Below are 25,216 nucleotides of genomic sequence, written 5' to 3' on the forward strand. Positions count from 1 at the left end.
GGGGAAAAAAAACATTGAGGAATAATATGTGGAAGAAGACTGATTGTAATAGTACAGGGATATACTTTTTGCCTTCACTATACATGGAGATGAAATTAGACTTGTGAGAAGGAAATTCAGAAATGTCCTTACTCATCTTCCTAGCTATGTACGTGTGTGTGTTCATGCACAAGCGTTCAGATACGCTGAATCACTTTTTCACTCTTACACACCACGTTATATACTCCTTGCGTTTTTACCTCTATTTTCTTTTTTTTACCCTGTTTTGTTTCTTTGTTTAATAGATGTCAGCCTTTGCATTTTGCTCCTCTCCCTCCCAGCCCTTCATTTCCCCCCCCCCAGTTTTGTTTGTTTTTTCGACAGCATGTCACAAGATAGACAGAGAATCAAAAGGCCCAGAACGTCCTGGGGAATTTTAGAAAAGCCATCAAAATAACCGCTTCTGAAGTCACCTTGTGGCTCAATTTCCTTTTCTGTGTCAGCCAATAAAGACCTGCACACGGTTCATATGGAAAGATGCAAGTTTGTTTTATGAATGAGATTTTTGTCGCATTGATATCAATGGTAAACTTCCCAGTCGTTGTAATGGGACCAGGATTTGGTCTTAGTTGATTATATAATGAACGCTTTGAGTTTGTATCTGTTTTCTGGTCATCAATGGATTCGTCTCACACACGTCTCAGAACTCAAGCACCTCCTATGATTTAATGGAGACCTTCATCCTGTTCGAGCCACAAAAATTTGCTCTGAGGCAAACAAATGAACTGGATTTTGCCTACTCTCCAGGGTCACCCAGATCATTTTGTAGGTTGCTCAGAGGAAAGGAAATCTGTGCTTATTTTAGGGGATACAGAGTTTGTTTGTTTTTCAGCTCTGGACCAAACTGGCTTTTTGTTCTGTGTTTGTACAGCACCTAGCACAATGGGGTTCTGGGCCATCATGACTGGAGAACCTCGGAAGTACCGCAGTACTAAGAAATCAATAGTATCCCCCTCGAATCTCCTTTCGTACAGAGTCCCAGCCTAATCCAAGGTACGAAGACACAAATAGAAGGAGTCCTTAACAGGACTCCCCAAGAAACTAGGGGAAGATTGGGGCAGGAGTTAGAGTAGTCGAAGAGGCAAGGAGACAGCGGATTTGCCAATTTTGGGAGTGAGCTACAGATACTATTCTGTGGGAGGCAAACCCAGGCCCCCTGAAGGAAAAAAAACAAGGAAAAAACTCTGTGAAAGGAACCTTGCAGATTTTTCCTCCCTCATCATCCCTTTCTGAAGATTTCTCCCCACTTCAACAGAGGTATTAGGTAGAGTTTCTAAGGGTATGTCCGCACTGCAAAAAAAGAAAAGCCATGGCACCAAATCTCAGAGCCTGGGGCAGCTGACTCAGGCTCGGGGGCTTGTCCTGTGGGGCTATAAAATTGCAAGGCAGATGTCGGGCTGGAGTCTGGGCTCTGAGAACCGATGCCACAGGTTTTTCATTGCAATGTCGACATACCCTAAGGGTAAAGCAATGACGAATGGATTTCATGCAATAGAGCATTATTTACTTAGTTATCCATCTTTAGATGAGTTCACATGGAGGAGGAAGCATGACCTATAGCATGACCATCACCATAGACCAATTGAGGAATAATCTTTCTAATCCTGTTCTTGTTGTTCTTGTTGTTAATTCCCCTCCACAATATTCAGTAATAATAATCTTTGGAATTTATTCAGTCGGCAAGGCAGCAAGATTTACACAGAGTTCTACATTTCTTGAGTTTGAAGATAAAATAATAGCGGAGCTATCCTTATTTTTAAGAGTAATACATTTTCTTAATGTACCATCTGGTATTATGCACATTTAGAAATTGAATAAATAAGTTGGGAACAAGATAGGATTTGTTTTTCTTTTCTTGTAAAGGTCTGTTAAGTTTTTGCTGAGTACAGAGAATTGTTTGCCTCACCCACTTCTGAGGTCTTTAAAACTTCCATCAGGGTCTCTTCGTTCTTACGTGGGTAACAAAATAAAATCATGAGGAAACAGACATGAAGAGAACTAATTTCTAGAAGTGGTTGGAAATTTTTTGACAAAACTTTTTTTGTTTGAAATACAACAATTCATTGAAACCAAAACTATTTAATGCTGAAAAGGTTGGTTTTGATTACTTTTTTTTAACTTGTTCTTTTTAAACAACTTTTGAAATGATAAATTATAGGATACCAGACAAGCTGTTCAACATAATAAGGAGTTTATATGATGGAAATAGATGTGCAGTATTATCACCTACAGGCGTGGGGGGGTGGTTCTGTATTGTGACTAGAGTTAGGCAAGGGAGTGTGTTATTACCAATCCTCTGTGCATTGGCAATAGATTGGGTGATGAAAGGGGCAACAAAAGGCATAATGAACAATGTGAAACGGGTTAGCAGAAACCACTTACAGAACCTTGAGTTTACCGACAACATTGCTTTAATAAGTATGATGTGGAATGGAGGGATCACCCTTACTTCACAGATAGAACAAGAAACAGCAAAAATGGATTGAAAGTAAAATCAAAGAAAGCCAAGATTATGAAGGCAGGAAACTACTACAAATGCAAATGTTTGTGGATGGAAAGGAAATCAAACAGGTAGAAGACGTTCTACTATCTGGAATATGTGATGACATTTGAAGGTGGCTAGAATAAAGATATTTGTATGAGATTTAGAAAAGTCTCCTGACTTTCCTGACCAACTCTCACCTGGTCTCTCTTTTCCTAACCCCTTTCAGTGGCTTCCTTAATCCTTTATAGTCCCAAGTGCTGCTCCGGCCAAACTGGGGACATCTGTTCTGGCTCAGGGAAGCCAGACCTGCTGTATTCACAGGAGCCAGCCATCCTCTGACAAGCCACTAAAGTTTGCTTGTATCTCCCTCTTTATGCTCTTGCTATGTGTCCTCCCCCCTACCCCCCGGTTTACTTTATTTAAAGTATTGTATATTATTTTAACTTGAGATGAGTGACCTATAAGAAATGGTTTCCCCAAACAATCTAACTCTTCATAGAGTGGGGGACTGGAATGCAGTGAGGAGAGGAAAACTCCATGGGTCCTATGCAGAGTCACCTATGAATGCTTCCATCAGAGATGTTAGTGGAGAAGTTGCCTCAGCCTATAAAAGCAATAAAGGGTATGGCTCCAAATCCAGGAAGATCTCAATGGATCCTCTGGGATATTCATGAAAATGCCCTTTTCTTTTGCACTGACTCAGAGGCCCCCAGCTGCCCTACTGCACCTCTTGAAATGGAGCTGCGTTGCCAGGGACTCTTCAGCTCATGGATACCCTTGGATCTTCCTTTCAAGGGTGAGGCTGCATTAGCTTTTCCGCGGATTCGCCACTGGGATGGTGGGAGGATGATGTACTGGTCATTTCAGTTCCAAACCTGGACTGGCCCTTCCCCATCTATGGAGCCTCAGGTTTGCAGAGGATCCTCATGGAGCCTGGAGCTAGGGGAGAACACTGCCATCAAGCGGACAACCCCTGCGCCTTCCACAGTGGCACAGGAAGACCTGCAGAAGGGGGATCATATCTGCATGCAGACCCATTAGACATGTTCTGACTTGGCCCTATTTAATCTCCAGATCTTCAATTTTCTTTATTCCCAATTCCACCCGCATTTGATGCTACTCCTTGTCCTATCTACCATGCCTCTTATACATGACATACAGCCAGATTCCTGCCCACCTATAAAATGCTGTCCAATTTTAATTAATTCTAAATATTCATAAATTCTAGAGGCTCACAACACTGACACCCATTTCACCTCCACCAAAAACAAACAAACAAAATCAAACCCCTACTCTACTGAGTAGACGCGATCCCTCAGAAAAGAAGTGACAGAGACTCTTGAACTGTACTATGGCCCTCATTGGTGCCAATCCAAACCCAATAACGTTTTTTTTTTTTTTAAATTTAAGAAATACTGAAATCTGTCAAGAATATTGCCAAGAATATAATTCCACTAAACCCCACAGTACCTAAACCCAGACGCTCATCTTCAGGATGATAGAATATTTTCCATACACAGCTACTATTGTACTGCATAGTTCCAATTAATATTATTTCCTTCTTGAACAACACATTCAATAGTTACATTGGGATACTCAGGTAATTTGCTTCTAAATCCATGTAATTTGCCTCTCACCAATTATGTGCATAGCAACTCTATCAATCAACAGGGTTTACTTGCTATGCAATGGATGGTACAACCTGAACTCACAGTGATCAGTATTAAACATTAGCATTCAAATAGATCCGGTGACAATGAGCTCTTTTGCACAGGCAGACAAATGAAGAGCAATTTAGTAAACGCACTAAAATTGCATTACATTAGGGTAGGAGGCGGAAATCAGCCCAGCAGGAGTTTATGTCATCTGGGACATAACTTTTTACAAAAGGACAATTGACACTATTTATTTATATTTCAGCTTCACTACACACCCCATTTTTTTACTCCTACTCAGGAAAACTCCCATCAGTCTGAATGGGAATTTTATAAGGACTAAAGAATGTGGCCTTATGACCCAAAATTAGTAAAACACTTAAGTGGTGTGCAGTGTTGTTGCAGCCATGCTGTTCCCAGGATATTAGCAAGACAAGATGGGTGAGGTAATATCTTTTAGTAGAGTGACTTCTGTTAGTGAAAGAGACAATGCAAAGCTGAAGAAGAGACCTGAAGAGGAGATCTGTGAGAGCTTGTCAGAACCAACAGAAGTTGGTCCAATAAAACATATTACCCACCCATCTTGCCTCTCCAAATCACTTCAGCACATAGTTAAGTGCTTTACTAAATCAGGGCCTACATGACGAGACATATGTGCAGATTGAAACAACGAATCAAAGATTCAAAATGTAATAGAAGCTGGACAAAACGGGGTTTTTCAGTAGGAAAAATGGAATAGAAACATACTCCCAGGTCACACTCCCAGTAAGAGTCTGAAAAAACAGTCTCAGTATGTGGCTGAAATGACAAAAAAATCAGGGTTATGACAAACCAACAGGGAAAGCATTTTCCAGTACTGAAGACCCACTTCTAAAAATAACCTCTCCCTTGAGTTCAGCAAAGTTTCACTGATTTACACCAGCTGAAGATCTAGGTCACATTGTTATGTGACAAATGCTCTAGATTTATACCTGACAAGATACAGAACAAGAAAGAAGAAAAGAAATCATTGCTCTAAACAAACTAAAATATATTCCAAGAGTAATTTACAATGGAAACATTTATTACAATGACAGTAAATCACACTGTTCTATTTCACTGAACTCCACAGTTCTGTAGCGTATAAATCAAACATCGCTCCATTTGATTATTTAAGAAAAGCAATAATTTTATAGAACAGAGTAGATGGCAATAAAATAAAGTCTTAAAATCTAAAACAAAGACATGAATCCTAAGGGCCATTTATGAATTATTTGTTGCAATCTCAAATATTTTCCAATAAAATGCTCTAGTTTACCCTTACATTTCAACCCAGTGTGCTGCTGTGTCAACAGTGGCATGGCATACATCCGACTGTCTCAATCAGATGGATTCCTCACAGAAAGCCAATTCTAGAAAAAAATACACCAACTGACTTAGAGAGTCGTTCTGGACTCACACTGATATAAGCCCTCGATCCAGCATACTGCTTCACCACAGGCTTAACTTTAAGCACATTAGTAGTCCCATTGACTTCACATGCTCCAATGCCTCATTGGAACCAGACCTAATGCCTAGGTTGAGAGTTTAATCTTGCCCATAGCAATGAGCAACACATAACAATGCTGCCTGGGGTCACAACTGTGAAGTCACAATTCGATCCCTAGCTCCTGTCTTGCTCTCGGGACAGCTGGGAGGAATAGGCTACTGTCTGGCACAGATTCCTTCCCTCAAACTCTCTGGCTGTCACTTTGGAGCTTTACCCTCAAGTCTGTACCCATTCCCTGCCTGAGTCCAGTCACTCTGCTCAGCTGCTTGGGAAGGGGGGTGGCAGCCCAATGATGGCTGGTTCCCCCTACTGCCATGCTACCTGCAATGCAGGTAGCTCATGTAGGGCAGTAAGAGGATGCCTTGCCTCATTACTTGCTAAATAGGCGGAGAGCAAGCCAAGATTTTGCCCAGAATTAGGAATAGCTCATTGAAATCAGTGGAGTTACTCTGTTGTTACAGGTTTCAGAGTAACAGCCGTGTTAGTCTGTATTCGCAAAAAGAAAAGGAGTAGTTGTGGCACCTTAGAGACTAACCAATTTATTTGAGCATGAGCTTTCGTGAGCTACAGCTCATGCTCAAATAAATTGGTTAGTCTCTAAGGTGCCACAACTACTCCTTTTCTGTTGTTACAAAAGATCAAAATCAAGCGTACGGTGCTCTGTGGAGTTTGTAATGTGAAGAAGAGATATAGTAATTTCTTAATGATTTCACTACTCCAATAGATTGCACCGACGGCCAACATTTCTGAGTCCAGAATTCCAGTAAAAGTTTTCAGCAAAATTTGAAATTTTGAAGAGACAAAAAGAAAAAAAAAGATACATATAAGTTTTGAAATTCTGACCAAATTTTCATGGACATTTGAATGGCAAGTCAGAATAGGAAAACGCATTTCTTAATTTTTCACACATTTCCCACTCTGTTTTGACCAGCTCTAATAGGCAGGTAAAGAAAATCAGATTTTGCAGCTTGTAACCAGTCACTTTTAATATTTAATTTATATGATATGTATATTTTGCATTATACAGGAATCACACACATTTAACCATATCTTCACATCCTATGCCATAGAGGTTGTTTCCCTTCTTTACTGTAAAACACAAACCATCTCTGTATTTTACAGAGTCCATCAAGTTCTAGAAAGAAAAAATAACCTAATGACTGAACAGTTACTGAGTCTGTGTTTTTTCCCCCCGTTAAGAAATTACAGTGTGACCTTGCAAGACTAAGTTATTCAGGTTCCAATCTACTTTTTGGGAGGAAACCTCAAAGCTTTAATGAACTGGCTTGTACTTAATTTTCATTAAGTGATTGTTATTTTAGGCAAATAAATTGGTAGTGAGAATGTGCCAATCACAGAACATCTATTTCTGGTAGTGGTTTGTGGCAAATTATTAGGTTTTTAAGGAAAATTGCCCAGTTCACGCTGATGATTATAATGTTTTAAAATGTGCAGTTTGTTTACATTTTTAAGTCAGATGATATGTACAACCACAACATATCTGGTTTTCTGAGGCTATGTCTCCACTGTCCTGCAGTTCAGACTATGTGAGTATGCATAGTGGTGTAACTCCCCAGTGTGGACGCTGTGGGTGTGAACTAAAAGATTCCTACTTTGCATTAATGCAGTCCTGAAAAGACAACAATGTCAACTCAAACTCGGAATCTTTTAGCTCACACCCACAACAGCCACATAGTGGAGTTACAGTGCCGCGCTTTGGTGCAAAATGCGATATTCACCCTCAACATTTGAACTGCAGGGAAGTGTAGACAAGCCCTCAGTTACTATCTCCGAATGAAGCCAAAGCAGAGCAACGCATACATCTTTGGCATGATTAGTAGAGATGTTGGGCCAGATACTCTGCTGGTGAAAATCAACATAGTTACACTGAAGCCAATGAAGTGCCACCAGTTTACACTAGCCAGGTGACCCATTATTATTTAATATGTAAATTACAGTTGAGCCCAAAGGCTCCAAACACAATCTGAGGTTCAGTGTGCTAAGTATAGTACCACAGACATAAAAACATGGTTCCTGCCATGTAAAAGCTTGTAGTGTAAGAAGCCACTTGATATTCTGAGGGTAGCGGGAGAGATATGCACTCAAATATATGCCGCTTTTATACAAGGGCATGCATTTTCCATTATTTTATTATTATAAATATAAGTATCAGTATCCACACTTGTTCCTCCATCTCGCTATTATTAGTTGGCTGATTTCTTATTGATAATGCGGCAGAAGTGGTTCTTCAGAAGATTATTTGAAGGAAAGCAGGGAAGGGGCCTACAGATCAATTGTAAGAGGGACATGGATAATGTTGAAATCAGCATGTTTGCTCTCCATTTATATTCCCCAAAGAGCTGCATAGTCTCATATACTAGCTAACTGGACATGCCATACATGAGTAGACTTATATCAGGAAGAGGTACTTCTGACAATAGTGTCACAGAGCAAGCAAACTAACAAGCCAGACATGGCAGCCAAAAGCATTCCTGAAGGTCACTACTTTAGAGGATGGTATTCCTAGGAATAGCATCAATCCTTCCCAGGTAGCAGACAGCAAAATACTCACGGCCTACCCAAACCTTTTAGAACCTTAGAAAGAATGGGTCAGATTGTGCTCACTGATACACATGGACAATAGCTGCTGATTGCTATGGTAGCTCTGTGGGAGGGCAAGGAAAGAATGTATCTATTTCTGGAAAGAATTTGGTCCAATATGTTTTATATTAATAAACAGAGGCAAAATACAAATGCCAGTCAAGATCACTGTCAGTGAATTAAATTACATATATTGAAACAATAGTTTTTTACCCAGAGAATATGGCTTTCAATGGTGTAACTCAAATAAATAAATTTACTCACATGCATAAGTGTTTACAGGAGCAGATTCTAAATGACAAGAGACAAATCAAACTACAGGATAGATACTTAGCTGCCGTAAATCGGCATAACTCTATCAACATCAATGGAGCTGGGTGGATTTATGCCATCTGAGAATCTGGCTTAACTTGCTTGAAATTGGGAGTCCTAGATTTCCAATTCTTCAAAAAAAGAAAGACCTGTCCCTTTTTAAAATGGCTCTGAAACATATAGAAACGACTTATCAACTCTGGTGAAAAGATACTAAAATAGATCCTTGAAAGCTAGAGTACAAGGAGCTGAATGGCCTTGTGAGAGCTATTGCCAAGAAATATCTGATTTAGAAGAGGCAAATATGCGCTCAGAATTCAGAAGCTTCTTGTTGATCCATGACTTGGATAAAAAATATTTTATCAAGCTCAAGAATTTGGCAGTTCTGACATAAAGGTCACTCAAGCACAATATAGGCAGCAAATCAAATAACAAAAATGTATAAATTACAAAAAAAAGAACAATTTTATCCATCATTTCCCAGCATCTTTGAATTACAGCGGCAAAGCTCATTCTGTGATGTTTAAACATTTTCACCCACTTGTGACACCAAAATGAGCTGTCACTGACAGTAAATTGCACAGATCTCCATAGTAGGGTAGGGTCCTTTCTCACTAGCTTTGATCAAAAGTAAAATAGTTAATGTTGACATTTAAAATATTATCACATGGCACAGGACACCTCACTAAACTGAATGGGGCAGTTCACAGCTCCCAGAACTATCGTCATTACAAAACACCACTTATCTACTTATTTCTGTTTGGAGTCCCTTAAAGATTTTGTACCCACATAATGGACATTTTATAAATCCTTGCAGACAGATGACACTGTACCATTGCCAATAGAGTGAAGTATTATTGAAAGTTTCCTCATCATCATCATGTTCTCATTTCACCTCTGGTGTTTAGGGAAGGGACGAAGCTCCTCCACTCCTGTTTGTTTCTGGCAAGTCTTTCAATGGTTCCCCAGCTGTGTCCCAAGTTTTTCAGCTCAGCTTCCACAGCTCTTCACTATGTTGTTTTCAGGCAGCCTCATTTTCCCTTGCCTTCAGGTCTCCATCTGATTGCTACTCTGGTGATGGAAATAGTTTCCATATAAAGCACATGGCCAATCCATCTCCAACGCCTCCTAGCAAAGATGGTGCTCATATCCTCTTGGCTGCAATGTGTCAATAAATCTTGGTTTGAGATTGTTCTGGGCCAGAAGATACAGAGGATTTTTCTGAGGCAGGTTGTATGGAATGAAGAAAGTTTGGACATGTCATACTTTCTCAGTCCCCAGCATTCTGCATGATAAAGTAATGTTGAAAGTACACAGCTCTGATAAATCTTGATTTTGGTTTTGGTGTATTTTGATGATTTCCAGACTGTATTTAAGCTCCTGAACATGTTCCTGGCTTTACTGATTTTGTTTCAGATGTCCCGGCTTGTTCCACCATGCTGGCTGATGGTGCCGCCCAAGTATGTGAATGTTTCTACATTGGTGAGAACATAATCCTTTATCGTACTGGTGATGGTGAGGCAATATTAAAGGTCACGATATTGGTCTTATTGCGACTGATCTTCAGTCCAATTTGCTGGTTGAATGTGTTGAGTCAAGTTGTTTTTTCTTGTATATGGTGTTGAGTATATGATAGAAGACTGAGATCATCTGCAAAGTCCAGGTCTTCAAGGGATGAGAAGGGTGTCCATTTAATGCCTCTTGGCATTTCTTCTGTTGTACGCTGCATTGCCCAGATGATGGCAACACTGAAGGGATTGCAGACATGACATACCGCTGACGTACTCCTGTTTTGACTTCAAAACTGAGCTCACTGTGATCAACATTGCATGTAAAGCTGAAATAAAACAACTATAAATCTGCTCAATGGGTCATCAATAGTTTAGGGACAGCTCAATAATTCTAATAGGGTTTTTTTATTATTATTAAGCAGCTGTTCCTCTCCCCGCTGCTAGCTAGATCACTCATCTTCATTTTCAGTCTGCAGAGTTATCAAAAAGATTTTAAAAAATAAAGTAAGGAACATACTGACGTGATGGAAAGAGATAAGATAATAGATCTAAATATATACATGTGATAAAATAAAAACAAGTGCATGGTTATTTCTGATATGGTGTATTTTGATTTTAAATAACAAGAAAATATGTGACAGTTTATTGCATTGTGACCATCCAAAACCTCAATTCAGCACAGAGGGGAGGTGGATGGGTTCTGACACTGCTTTTCACACCACTTTGGGGGACTGGGCCTGAGGTTGCTCAAGGTGCTGTGCACTGTTTATCAGTGTGTGTCACCTCAGAGCAGTCCCACTCAGACAAACCACCGGGAGCAAAGTTTTGTTCTGTAAGGCAGTGTTTCCCAAACTTGGGACGTTGCTTGTTCAGGGAAAGCCCCTGGCGGGCCGGGCCAGTTTGTTTACCTGCTGCATCCGCAGGTTCAGCCGATCGCGGCTCCTACTGGCCGCAGTTCGCTGTGCCCAGCCAATGGGGGCTGTGGGAAGCGGCGCGGGCCGAGGGACGTACTGGCCGCCGCTTCCCGCAGCCCCCATTGGCCAGGCACAGTGAACTGCAGCCAGCGGAAGCCGCGATCGGCCGAACCTGTGGATGCGGCAGGTAAAGAAACCAGCCCGTCCCGCCAGGGGCTTTCCCTGAACAAGCGACGTCCCAAGTTTGGGAAACACTGCTGCAAGGAATCATAGAACAGGATGACAGTCCAGCAGTCTCCTCTTTGCTTGCCTCATGCTCCCAGCTTCAGTGCTAAAATGTCCTGCTGCAAGGGCAGAGGGAACTTCTTGGCAGGAAGAGGGCCGGCTCCAGCCACCAGTGTTCTAAGCAGGTGCTTGGAGCAGCAGTCAGAAGAAAGGGGCGGCAGTGTTTCCGCGGCCACGGCAATTCGGCGGCAGCTTCTCCGTTTCACCGGCCATGGCAGAAATTCAACGGCAGCGTCTCTCTTCTGCCGTCCGCGGTGGCAATTTGGCGGTGGCAGTTTTTTTTCACTGCTTGCGGGCGGCAAAAACGGGAGAGCCGGCCCTGGGCAGGAACCAGGATGTTGTTCTCCCCACGTGCAGCAGATTGTACCCCACAACTTCTTGTTCCCGCTGCTGCTGAAGCACAACAGACCACTTTGGACTACACAGAAAGCTGAAAAATAGTGCAATGATGGGTTCTAATTGACCTTATGTGAACCCTGGGATGTTAGAAACACCAGTTTCTATTGGCTATTTCAAAGCTGAGTCTGTGTAATCATAGAATATCAGGATTGGAAGGGACCTCAGGAAGTCATCTAGTCCAACCCCCTGCTCAAACCAGGACTAATCCCCAATTTTTGCCCCAGATCCCTAAATGGCCCCCTCAAGGATTGAACTCACAACCCTGGGTTTAGCAGGCCAATGCTCAAACCACTGAGCTATCCCTGTAGTAGGTTTTAACCCAAAAGTATGCAGTCCGTGGGTGAGGAGAAGGCTCTCCGAGAGAGCAATTAAAGCCTAAAGCTGACACTGATGTGGAGGCAATTTCTGAATACCAAATAAACGACTAACTGGATTTGGGCTGTCTTGGCCCTAGCAGGAATTCTCCTCAGATCAAGACCGAACATAATGAAAAACTAGCCACCAGTAAATCCAGCCCCTTGGAATCTCCAGCTCTCTGGCTTTCTACGAACCCATATCATCCCTATCTACTAATGGCAGCAGAATTAGATCCCTTTGGCCATTCCCCCTCACCCACAACCTTTCATGACTACATCTGTGCTCTACTGAACATCAGAGAATGTCTCTCTCCTTCACCAGAGGCCCAATCCAAAGTCCAATGAAGTTCATGTAAGACCTCCGGTTGACTTCAACTGGCTTTGGATCAGGCCCATCTCCTGCAGATCTGCTTATTTCTGTAATCTAGTTTCTGAAAGAGAATGCCGTAAGACTCACTGTGATTTCCCCTTGTTTTGCCCCAGAGTACAGATGTCCCCCCTTTTGCATCCTAGGCCCTGAAGAAAAATCAAGTTGAACAGCCTTTTATTCCACTTCCAATTTGGAAGATGAAGGGGTAAAAAATAAAACACCAACTGGTTTCCATCCCTGGCCCCAGCTGCAGCAATGACAGTAGCTGCTGAGGGATCTTTTCTCTTGCAGAGGTTACACTGCTACTTTAGGGCACAGTGCATAATATTTTCTTTTGTTTTGGTTAATACTTATTATTAATGTATGTAACATGTGGCAGGTTGTTATAAATTCAATTAAATGTTAATGTACACATCTGCTCAACTTTGCTTGCATCCTGATACATCAGGCTGAGAGGTAAACATGTTACCCTTCAAGTCTTTTTTTTTTCCCCTCCCCAAGGAGAAAGAGAGCGAGAGAAAGGAGCCTGGTATACTGGACACTGGATGGCTACAAAGATCTCTAAATTATTGACACTTGAAAAGAGTTAGATCAAAACAAATGGCATGAAAGACAACAGCTAAAACATTCCCTGCTAGGCGCAGAATATGTATTGCTATTTAAAGCATAAGTGACAATCATCAAAAGAATGTGATGTGCCGCACAGTTGTTACAGCAGCATGTGGGAACAGCAGAGTGAAGCAGACCTGTGGACATGAATAGCAATACCTGCTTTCTGCTGGGACCTGAGGTCATGCCCAAATTGTCTAGCTGTGACATCATTCTCAGACATGCCCACAGGTGCAGGTCATTCATGGAAGAGTTGCTAAGGGAGTAACTGCTGGAGACGGCACGAAAAGGATAGTATCACCAACAGCGGTAGCAAAACCACCAGCATAAATCCTGGGCTTTTAATCATGGGTATCTATTTAAAAATATCCCAAAGCTGCTCAAATAAATCACCAGTTTGTGCAAACATTCAAAACAATTTAAGAAAAGAACATTGCATATATTTAAAATTGTGGCGAGATTTCCTACATGTTGAACCTCCTTTTGGGGATACTTTGGGCTAACTATTAGACACAAGATAGTCCTGTGAACCTGAGAACTGTAAAGACCCTGGACAGAATGGATGGAAGTGGTTACCCCTCTGTGGCTTTGCCTGTCTATCAGTGGTTCTCAAACTGTGGGTCGAGACACCAAAGTGGGTCATGACCCGGTTTTAATGGGGTTGCCAGGGCTGGTGTTAGACTTGCTGGGGTCAGGGTCAAAGCTGGAGCTCTACCTCCCGAGCAGTGGGGCTCAGGCTTTGACTTCAGCCCTGGGTGGCAGGGCTTAGACTACAGGCCCCGCCCGGGACTGAAGCCCTTAGGCTTCAGCTTTGGCCCCCATGCCTGGGAGGGTGGAGCTCGGGTTATGGCTTTGACCCCGCTGCCCAGGGTGGGTGGGCTCAGGCGTTGGTCCTCCTTCCTGTGGTTGTATAGTATTTTTTGTCAGAAAGGGGTCGTGGTGCAAGGAAATTTGAGAACCCTGTGTTTGAGTTTCTGGAGAAAATGGGTTTTGTTCTACCACCTAACAAAACCAGACACCCTCCTCTTAGTAGAGATAATGGGTCAGGGAGGGCTTCCACACCTCATTATTTGGTACTCTTTGGCAATAATAATGTACAAGTTGGATTAGTAGTTGCTACTGAATGATGTGTATACGCTATGTGGCAGGGCACCAATTTACACCAGTTCAAGACATAGCTTCATGGTGTGCATGAAAGCATACTAGCCATGTATATATGAGCTCTATGGGAAATAGTGCTGTCCTGTTCGGGGAATAGTTGTAGGAGCGGGAAGGAAGTGACTGAACTGGTGGTTTCAGAAAGAACAGTGACGTACAATAATGTGCACCAGAAAAAAACGGGTTTCAGAGTAACAGCCGTGTTAGTCTGTATTCGCAAAAAGAAAAGGAGGACTTGTGGCACCTTAGAGACTAACCAATTTATTTGAGCATGAGCTTTCGTGAGCTACAGCTCACAGGGATGATTGGAAGTCTGTGAGCATGGCTTGTGGTGCCGAAGAGGAAGGGCCTCAGATTCATGGGTTTGACAGAGGATGATGTTGGAAACACCATCTCAGCTATTCTACTGCCTGATTCCTGGGAGGCAGGAATGGACAGGGTCAGAGATGTCACGCTGATGTTGAGGCGTGGAGTTTGGTGCAGAAGTTGGAATGTCTTGGGGACTGTGTAATTAATAGGATTAAAAACCATGCAATTACTAGGATTACACCCATTGTTTCATGTTCTCTGTGTATGTAAAATCTCCCCACTACATTTTCCTCTGCATGCATCCGATGAAGTGAGCTGTAGCTCACGAAAGCTTATGCTCTAATAAATTTGTTAGTCTCTAAGGTGCCACAACTACTCCTTTTCTTTTTAGGATTACTCAGCCTCTGCAGTTTAATAGAATTTTTTCTTATCAAGCCTGAACTTACACCATATGAGGCCCTGCATGTGTCTGTGTTTTTAATTTGTAATATCTTTACACTGATGCCTCATGTGCCCTCACTCCAGGCAGCACCCAATCTCATATGTACAAGGTGGCTTCTTTGAAATCCTAGCTCTTCATAATTTTAATCAGATATTTCCTAGCTCCTCTGAATAAAAAAGAATACATCAGTGTGGTGTATTTTCATTTCAATGTCCTAAATGTACATGGAACTCTTGGTTGATTGGAATTCTCCAGGTATTTATATACACATGAAATATGTTTACTGAAATAGGTTCTATTGAGCCCATAATACCATGTTCCTTCCAACATTAAAGGTTGCATTATGATTACTCCGTTTCTTGCCCTTTAGCCAATTTCCAATCCATTAAGCTGCAGTACTTTTCTCTTTTTTATAACTATTTAACTTGAGTATTAACCTTGGTGACTGGTCAGAATCTGTAAAACATATATTTCTTTGTAATATATTTACCCATGTTGTCAGATACATTTTTTCTTAGAGCTAGAAAGGAAACCAATAAAACTGACTTTGGCATATTTGCTGCCATTTCCACCTCTTGACCTCTCCCAAGCTACACACGACCTTCTTCCTGTTCTTAGTCACAGAGATGAAACTCTAAAGTCAGTAGAGTTAAATTCATGTGTGCAAGAGCAGACTTTGGCCCCTTATTTACTATCTCCTATGCCAACCCTTTTAGAGACATTCCTTTTGTTTTCAATTACCACAATAATAAGCTACTTCTCGTGGGCCATATTTAGGGCTGTTTTAAAGAATAAAATCTTAATGTTAAAAAACATTTTTTAGAAATGTAAATCTTTTTTATATAAAATGATCTTTTTAAATTTATTCAGATGATTTACTTACATTTTACGAAGTCTTTATTTTTTTTCCCATTTTATAGTCCGCAATAACTAAACTGTATGTTTTGTACTCCTTTCTCTAAATTAGGGTCCTAATTGTTACTAGAATTTCAGATTATACATGGGGGATTTTTTTCTACTAATAAGTTTCATGCTTAAAATGCTCATCTGTGCTGAAAGGGCCTCATCATCATCTTTGGAGTCAGAACAACACAAACTCAAACACAACATGGATAAGCAAATAGCCATTGCTGGATTTGCAAACAGTACCACTTTCTGGTATATTGAACTTGACCAAGTCAAGAAAGCAGAAATGCCTCTAGCAAGTCTAAAGAAAAGGAGTACTTGTGGCACCTTAGAGACTAACCAATTTATTTGAGCATGAGCTTTCGTGAGCTACAGCTCACTTCATCAGATGCATATCGTGGAAACTGCAGCAGACATTATATACACACATATATTTCCATGGCATACATCTGATGAAGTGAGCTGTAGCTCACGAAAGCTCATGCTCAAATAAATTGGTTAGTCTCTAAGGTGCCACAAGTACTCCTTTTCTTTTTGCGAATACAGACTAACACGGCTGTTACTCTGAAACCTATATACACACAGAGATCATGAAACAATACCTCCTCCCACCCCACTGTCCTGCTGGTAATAGCTTATCTAAAGTGATCATAAAGTTGGGCCATTTCCAGCACAAATCCAGGTTTTCTCACCCTCTCCCCCCTCTCCCCCCCCACAAACTCACTCTCCTGCTGGTAATAGCCCATCCAAAGTGACCACTCTCTTCACAATGTGTATGATAATCAAGGTGGGCCATTTCCTGCACAAATCCAGGTTCTCTCACCCCCTCACCCCCCTCCAAAAACCACACACACAAACTCACTCTCCTGCTGGTAATAGCTTATCCAAAGTGACCACTCTCCCTACAATGTGCATGATAATCTAGCAAGTCTATCCTCCTCCATCAAGGCTTGCAGTTGGAAGTCAATGGAACTTGTGATCTGAGTCATGCAGGTGCTTTTGAAAATTCCATCCTGAGGTGTCTAAACAGAGACCTGAGAGCTTAATTTTAGGCTCCTGTTTTCAAAAATTTTGGCTTATGAATATAATTACAATAACATTGCTATGGTATTGAAAGTCTAGATAACTTTTCGTTGTTTGAAGAAAATTTGTTGTGAACACATGGAATTAAGTTCCATGCAGGTTGCAACTTTTATTAATCTTTAACAAAGGGGAGGAATACAACTTCCCATCACCCATGCTCTCCTATACCTGGCATTTAATTGGTCCCAGTGTGGGGGGTTACGGGACTCCTTAGCATATAACCCATAATGTGGGGTAGGTTCTCCTCAGCCTACTCCCAAGGACTTAGCTCTCTCTGAGTCCTAGCAGCTGTGAGGAAGGCAAAAATCTCCCTGGCCTCCTTCTGCCAATTAGCCCATGAAATAAAAAAATCCTTTCTGACCCCCTAAACAGGCGATTGGCTAGACCCACAGAATATGTCAGGCTGGATTCTCATTCCTAGTTTGAGTGAGTAGGGTGGGCTGCTGGAACAGAGCCAACAGAGGCTCCACATGGCCTCCGGGCTGGGCTAAATCCTGGGAGCTGGGGAATGCTGGCCAATCGGCATTCTCTCCCCCTCTCCCACAACTGGCCAATGGATGCCAGAGACTTCCAGGGGGAGGAGCTATCCTATTGTCACTTGTTCTCCTTTCTTGGCTACTGGGACTGACCCCTCTTCACCACTGGCACCATCCAATTCCCCCACCTGTTGATGCTAGTGAGTGGCATTTGGTTTGAAGTAGCGAAGATTTTATGCCACTAAGAGATACATTTTTAATAAAAATACAATTTTAGCCGCCAATGCCGCAAACACAAGCCTTATGTATTTGCTTAACTTTAAGTGCATGAATAATTCCTCTGAAGTCAATGAGACTATTTGCAAGAATTAAGTTAGGTACCCAATTAAGTGTTTGCAGGACCAGGGCTTTAGTCTGCAATATTTTGTGTTTTGCTTATAGCAGTTTTGTAAAATTCAAATGAGGAAACCCACCAAGAATGGCATTTAAGATTATTTATACAATTCAGTTTGTTATACATTTCCAATACAAAATTACAGGAGCAGAAATTTGAAATTAGTTTTTACAAATCTCAACCTGATTTAAAATGATGATTTTATTTTTTAAAAAGTGATTTAAATCAGCTTCATTTAAATCACTCTATCCTGTTTGGAAGGCTTTGCTAGAATCTTGAAAACCACCTGAGACATCAGCTTTATCAAGTAAGCCCCTTGTACACATCACGCTAGGTCTCCAGGGATTCCACAGGGTGTTAGGTGAATTGTGAGGGAATCTAACCATCTGCTGTTAATCCTTACAGAACATTTTCTACCCAAGTGATTAGTGTAGCAGTGATCAGTGCTGAAGGTCTGCCTGTCCTTCCCTGCTGAGTTTGTGGGGGATGCATCATAAATTCTGCCAACTTTTCCCACAGTATTTATGCCATGTAGTCATAGGAACATACAACACTGAGCAGCTGTTCCTTGGTTCTGCATCCCTGCACAAACATACTCTCCCAAAACCTCTCTAGCTAGGTTCTTAAGTCCTTTTCCTACCCCTATAATAGTTGAATGCCTTAAACCATGGAGAGCCAACCATACAGTGTTTACAGGGAGCACCTCCTGTGGCCTCATGGAACCATTACTTCACCCACTTCAATTGTGTATTGGTTCCTTCCAAATCATATCTCCTCTCCTTTCCTCCTCTCCATGTGCTGTGTAACAGAGGGGAGCACCTGAGTCTTGGATTTCAACTGGTTATTTTTACTCTTTGATAAAGGGTGCATTCTTTCATAGACAATTATTTTCCACTTAAAAGAATGCCACTAGTTTGGGGCGAGGCAGGAGGCAGAAGAGCGGGGAAAGCACCAGCATCTCCTTAAAAACCTATTTGACCTCAGCAATAACAACAAAACAATACTGGAAATCAAAGTTAGCTCATTGGCAAGGCTGACTGGCACAGAATCAAGCTTTTGCTCTGGCTTTAACAGAACGGGGAAGAGATCCATATTATATATAAACACCTATTAAAACAAAGTTTGTTTGGTATTTTCTTCTTTGACACATTCAGGCTCTGAACTGAAGTGGATTATGTAGGCTATAGTTAAAAACCACAGTGTTAGGCTCTGAACATTTCTAATGATATTAACGAATCAATGGACAGTCCTTACCCTGAGCTCTCAGCCCAGCACCCTTGCTAAATACCAACAAAGCATAAATCTCAACCTAAAATTCACTTGTTCCTTGGGTTTCTCTATAGGATAATTTAAGATTTGAGTCAGCAGTACCTGGATAGTTTTAGATGGGCTGAACATTCCTACTCAGAATTTAGCAGAGGCTCAGCAAGAGCCCAGATTATGCCCAGCAGCAGGTGTAGCTGCCCAGGACTGTTCCAAGGGTTTTTTGCCTTCAGCAAAAATAGTCTGGAGGAGTCATACATGGTCAAATGGGCAGAGGTGGACTGGGCCTAGGAGCGCAGCAGCTGTCTTGCTGTGTACAAAAGCTACTTCAATGCTTCTCACTCTCACAACTTGATCCTGATTCTCGTGATATTTAGGGTTTTTCTTAACATCTCAGCCCGTGGAGTCATGTGATTACTTGAGAATCTTTGCTTTTATTTAAAATTAAACACAAACAAAATACGCCCCAAGTTTCTAGCCCTTATGATCGTGGGGAAAAAAGCCTGACATCACAAACTCTAAAGGCTCAAAAACAGAAAGTAATAAGAACCTGACATTTATTATTATTATTTAATCTTATGGGTTTTGGACAGATCGTATCATTTGGTGGGGGGGTGAGATTATGATTTTTGAGCACTTAGGGTTGGCAGTACAGTATTTTTAAGTTTTACTCTGTAGTAACTCCATGGTCACTCCATGGATCTGTGTGCTCACTGGCAGGACTTAAGCATTCTGGAAAGCACAGCACAAAACCCAGCTTGGAGAGCAAGTAAGTCTATCCATAGTCTGAGACCTGACAGGAAAAAAAACCCTCCTGCAATGTCTTTCAAAATGTATCCACACACAGTATTCTGACTGTCCTTCACCATCCCTTAAGGTACAGCTTGTTTTCCTTTACAAGTACCTTAGTAACCACAGAAGGAACGCATGAGTCCGTGCAATGCAGAGCAAAAGGTGTCTCCTGGAGGAAAACTGTACCTTGAGGATCAGCATTTCTGACTGAGCAGATCCTTGCCCTAGTGTGCAAGAAGCCCGCAGAGAGAGAGAATAAACTAATAAAGGAACCCCTGAGTTGGGCTTTCTGCTGCTTTAAAACTTCTGTCATAAACTTCAAATCAGCAAAATGGCTGAGGAAGCTGGATTACCTTGACTCAGTTGGTACGACTGGGAGCAGCTAAGCGTTATGTTCAGCATACTTGTCAGGGACTTACAGGTAACTTCTGCTAGCCATAGGCACTGTCACACCTCTTCAGGATCAAGTCCTTCCTCCTTGCCTTCCTCTGCCTTAGTAAGTGAAAATACAAACAGGTTTGCGTGGTAGACCAGATTGTGAGTATGAGGTAGGAAAGGCTGACAGGATCTTGGGTAAGGTATCCTGCCCTCACAGTCAACTCATTTCCCCAAATCATTTCCTATTTTCCTGATAAAACAGGAACTCTGACAAGGAAAAAAAAAATCTCAGCCAACACTATAAAAAATGAAGCATTACGTTCAAGTGGTGCTGCACACGAGGGTGGCATGAAGAACACATTCAGCCTCGTTTACAAGAGAAGGAGGTAGGCAAAGAAATATCACCTTGTTAGAGCTCCACAATGTTTCTCTGTATTTGCCCCTGAAAGTTGTTTCCGCAATGCGCATTTCAGTCTGCTCCTAAAATACAACTGTGGCAATAGATAAATCCATCCTGCAGATGTGTGCTTACTTGGGGGGGGGAGTCTTACGTACTATTGGCACTTTAAAGTTTTCCCTTTTGATGTACGTTAGATTAGATTATATCACTATCAATAATGGCATCCTAAAATTCAGTTATTGTTCTTCTCATGTGTATCTGATTGAAAAACCTAACTTGAAAATTGAGTTTTCCGGGTTATTTGTAAGTAGATCCAAAGCAAATCAGCTCTGCTCCATGCTTTTTGCCGACCGATAAATTGAATCGACTTGAGCAGAAACACATTAAAATGTAACATGAGAAGAATATAGGAAAAGAGTGGCATGATAATTACCACAGACACATTATATTGACCCTGCTATTAGTTTTTCATGTCACAGGCAAAACTGAGAGGGAAGTTCATTAGAGAAAATGCAGACTTATTTTTAGATATTACAATAATGTAGTACTTATCTAGAGCATTATAAAGTTACATAAATTGTATGCATTCGAGACTTACTGTTTAGATGGTTAAAGCCCAGGGAAGGGCAATAGAAATAGACTGGTTCCTAGTAGTTATGAGAATAAAAATTTCACTTTAGCACTTGAGCTTCATACCTTGAAAGTTTCCAACTTTGCACTAATTAGATGTTTTCATCTCACTTTGGAGCTGATCCAAAGCTCACTGAAGTCAATGGAAAGGTTCAATAGTCTTTGGTTCAGAGCCTATCTGCTAGTATGTCATATACGTCTAGGAATGTATATAGAATACTGCAAAGACAAAAGTAACAATATTTACTAGAGCTGGTAGAATAGCAGAAAGAAGTTTGTAACTCTATCATTCGAAAATTTAATCAAATAATAGATTTGATGAGTAGCAGAAAATATCAGTGAAATTAATCAAATAGCTTATTCACAATATAGGATTTAACAGCAGTATGTAAAGTTATCTAAGGCAACTGAAAAATATATTTTTAACGTAAACTCTGTAGCTAGCTTGTCCAGAACTCACAATATAGGATTTAACAGCAGTATGTAAAGTTATCTAAGGCAACTGAAAAATATATTTTTAATGTAAACTCTGTAGCTATCTTGCCCAGAACATCAGAAATTAGTAGTCAGGAATATTTTTTCCTCAATGAAACATCTAGTAAAATGCTATTGTTTGGATTAAAACTTTTGGAAAATTTGAAGATCTCCATCTATAAAAGATTTGGAAATCCATTATATTTGGAAATTACTGTTCTGAAAATGATAGCAGTGAAAATATCATAGCACCATCTAATACTGATTAATTGACAAACAGATGCATCTTTCCACAGGTAGCCACTTATTTTTAGGCACGTGGAAAGCATATGAAAACTGGAGGTGCAGAAAGCTGTCTGCCAGAAATTCAGTCTTGTGCAGTCTTTGGGAAAATGTGCGCACCCACGGCTATTCACCTGCTAGGCTCAAGATGAAAAACATTTTTTTATGCTTTGATTTATTTTAGAGCATGCATTGAAAGACAGAATGTGTAACTTTACAACACTAGAGCAAGATTACAAGTCCACCTTCCAGGAACTCTTCCTCTCCTCAGGTCATGTCCCAAAACATCGCTGCCAACACTGAACTCTGGCCGTTGAATAGACTAGTATGAGCGATACCACTTGCCTCTACCAAGTACTCTGCTGGCAGCCACTTTAAGATGTTTTGTGGCTGCAGACTTCAAGGAGCTGGAAAGATCAGCAGGAATGTGGAAGCAAATTCAGCTTATCCCTAAACTGGCCCGCAAACCAACCAATAAATTGCATGCTAGAATTTTGGGTGGTACTGGCCAATGATAAGCCAAATACAGAAAAATTACAGTTATTGACCAGAAAGAGATAAACAGGCTACTCTGCCACACCCCCAACAAGCTTTCTATAGAAAGCCACTTTGAATTTAGTAAGGATGAAACCAACAGGGTTTGACAGCCATTTAATAGCCGTTACTCTAAAAAAGTATACTATTTACTTGAGAATCACCTTCTCTCCACAGGTTTTTGAGCCCTCCTATGAAATTCTGTAGTAGAGATTTCCAGGGAGATGTTCAGAAGTGCAGAGAGTTGGCCTAATTCTGCCTCCATTGAAGTCAACTGGAAAACTCCAGTTGACGTCAGTGAAAGCAAACTTAGGTTAACACTGAGCATTTTCCCATATCCAACACACAGTTTTATACTATAGTCATTAGAATGGTACAAAAAGGCCTTCAGAAAGATTATTAGGATCTTCACTAAATTATACAAGATCAAAGGTGAGTGCATTGGCTGATGTAAATCTAACCTGTCTCTATTTAGGTATTTATATGCCCCCCCCCAGTACAGGTTATCTGAATACAACAGAAATTGTTGTTTAAGAATGAGTTGATTTTTGTCTTGACAGGCATGTTGTAATTGATACTGGGTCTATATAAAATTTGGTAGACAATGTACACCGTCTGATAGAGCTGATGGAGGAAAAGATCAGAGGTTTGGAGATGCAGGTGGAAAGTCTGGTAGAGTTTAGGAAGGGGTTTGAGCAGATTATGGAGCAAAGACATGAGGTATCTGAAGGGAAAAGCTCAGACTTGCAGATGGAAGCAGGACTAGGGAATTCTGAGGGGAGACTGGGTGAGGAAAGTGGTCAGTGGAAGCATGTGACTAAAAGAACTAGGCAGAGGAAAAGACGGGCTAGTGAAGGAGAAATAGAGCTTCAGAATAGGTTTGCAGAGTTGGAAAATGAAGAAGGGGCTCAGCAGGTAGTCACTGAAGGTGACAGGGCAAGGAAGAAGAGAAGAGCGGTTAGTCCTATAGGAAAAGGGGAAGAGTTAATGGAGATTACACCAAATATGAGCCCCAGGAGGATACAGGATGGGTTAAAAAGGATTACAAGGGAGAATGGGAATGGAAAAAACTTGCAGCCAGAGGGAACAGGGGATAGACTGGAGAATAGCACCGTCACTAGGAAAAGGCAGGTCTATGTGATTGGGGACTCTTTATTGAGAAGAATAGATAGGCCTGTAACCAGAGCTGATCCAGAAAATAGGAGGGTGTGCTGTCTTCCAGGTGCTAAGATACGGGATGTAGACCTGAGGTTAAAAAGGATTCTAAAGGGAGCGGGAAAGAATCCCCTAATTATCCTTCATGTGGGAACAAATGATACGGCTAGATTCTCACTGGAAAGTATTAAGGGAGACTATGTTAGGCTGGGGAGGACGCTTAAGGAAATTGAGGCTCAGGTGATCTTTAGTGGGATTCTGCCTGTTCCTAGAGAAGGGCAACAAAGGTGTGACAAGATTATGACTATCAATAGATGGCTTAGGCAGTGGTGCTATAAGGAGGGCTTTGGGATGTATGGCCATTGGGAGGCATTCATGGATAGAGGACAGTTCTCTCGGGATGGACTTCATCTGAGTAGGGAAGGAAATAGACTTCTAGGATGGAGGCTGGCACAACTGATTAAGAGAGCTTTAAACTAGGAATTTGGGGGAGATGGTTGGGAGATGTCCAGGTAATCTCCACGCCAGAATTTAGCATAGAGTGGAAAGAAAATGAAGTAAGAGTGGATACAGCTGTAGGTAGGAGGAAGGGCAGTGTAGATACAAGTCTAATAGGTTATACTGGTAGTAAAATAACCGTGCCTAATAGGGTACAGAATGTGAGTGAGGCCAAACAGCAAAAATTAAGATGTTTGTACACTAATGCAAGGAGCCTAGGTAACAAAATGGAGGAACTAGAGTTACTGGTGCAGGAAGTGAAACCAGATATTATAGGTATAACAGAGACCTGGTGGAATAGTAGTCATGACTGGGCTACAGGTATTGAAGGGTATGTGCTGTTTAGGAAAGACCGAAATAAAGGTAAAGGTGGTGGAGTAGCACTGTATATCAATGATGAGATAGAATGTAAAGAAATAAGAAGCGATGAAATGGATATGACTGAGTCTGTCTGGGCAATAATTAAATTGGGGAAGAAAACTATTAGAGCCTCCCCTGGGATAGTGCTTGGGGTGTGCTATAGACCGCCGGGATCTAATTTGGATATGGATAGAGCCCTTTTTAATGTTTTTAATAAAGTAAATACTAATGGAAACTGTGTGATCATGGGAGACTTTAACTTCCCAGATATAGACTGGAGGATGAGTGCTAGTAATAATAATAGGGCTCAGATTTTCCTAGATGCGATAGCTGATGGATTCCTTCAACAAGTAGTTGCTGAACCGACTAGAGGGGATGCCATTTTAGATTTGGTCTTGGCGAGTAATGAGGATCTCATAGAGGAAATGGTTGTAGGGGATAATCTTGGCTCAAGTGATCATGAGCTAATTCAGTTCAAACTGAATGGAAGGATTAACAAAAATAAATCTGCAACTAGGGTTTTTGATTTCAAAAGGGCTGACTTTCAAAAATTAAGGAAATTAGTTAGGGAAGTGGATTGGACTGAAGAATTTATGGGTTTAAAGGTAGAGGAGGCCT

This window comes from Lepidochelys olivacea, assembly GCF_965140295.1.
Source record: "Lepidochelys olivacea isolate rLepOli2 genome assembly, chromosome: 9".
Lineage (NCBI taxonomy): Eukaryota > Metazoa > Chordata > Testudines > Cheloniidae > Lepidochelys > Lepidochelys olivacea.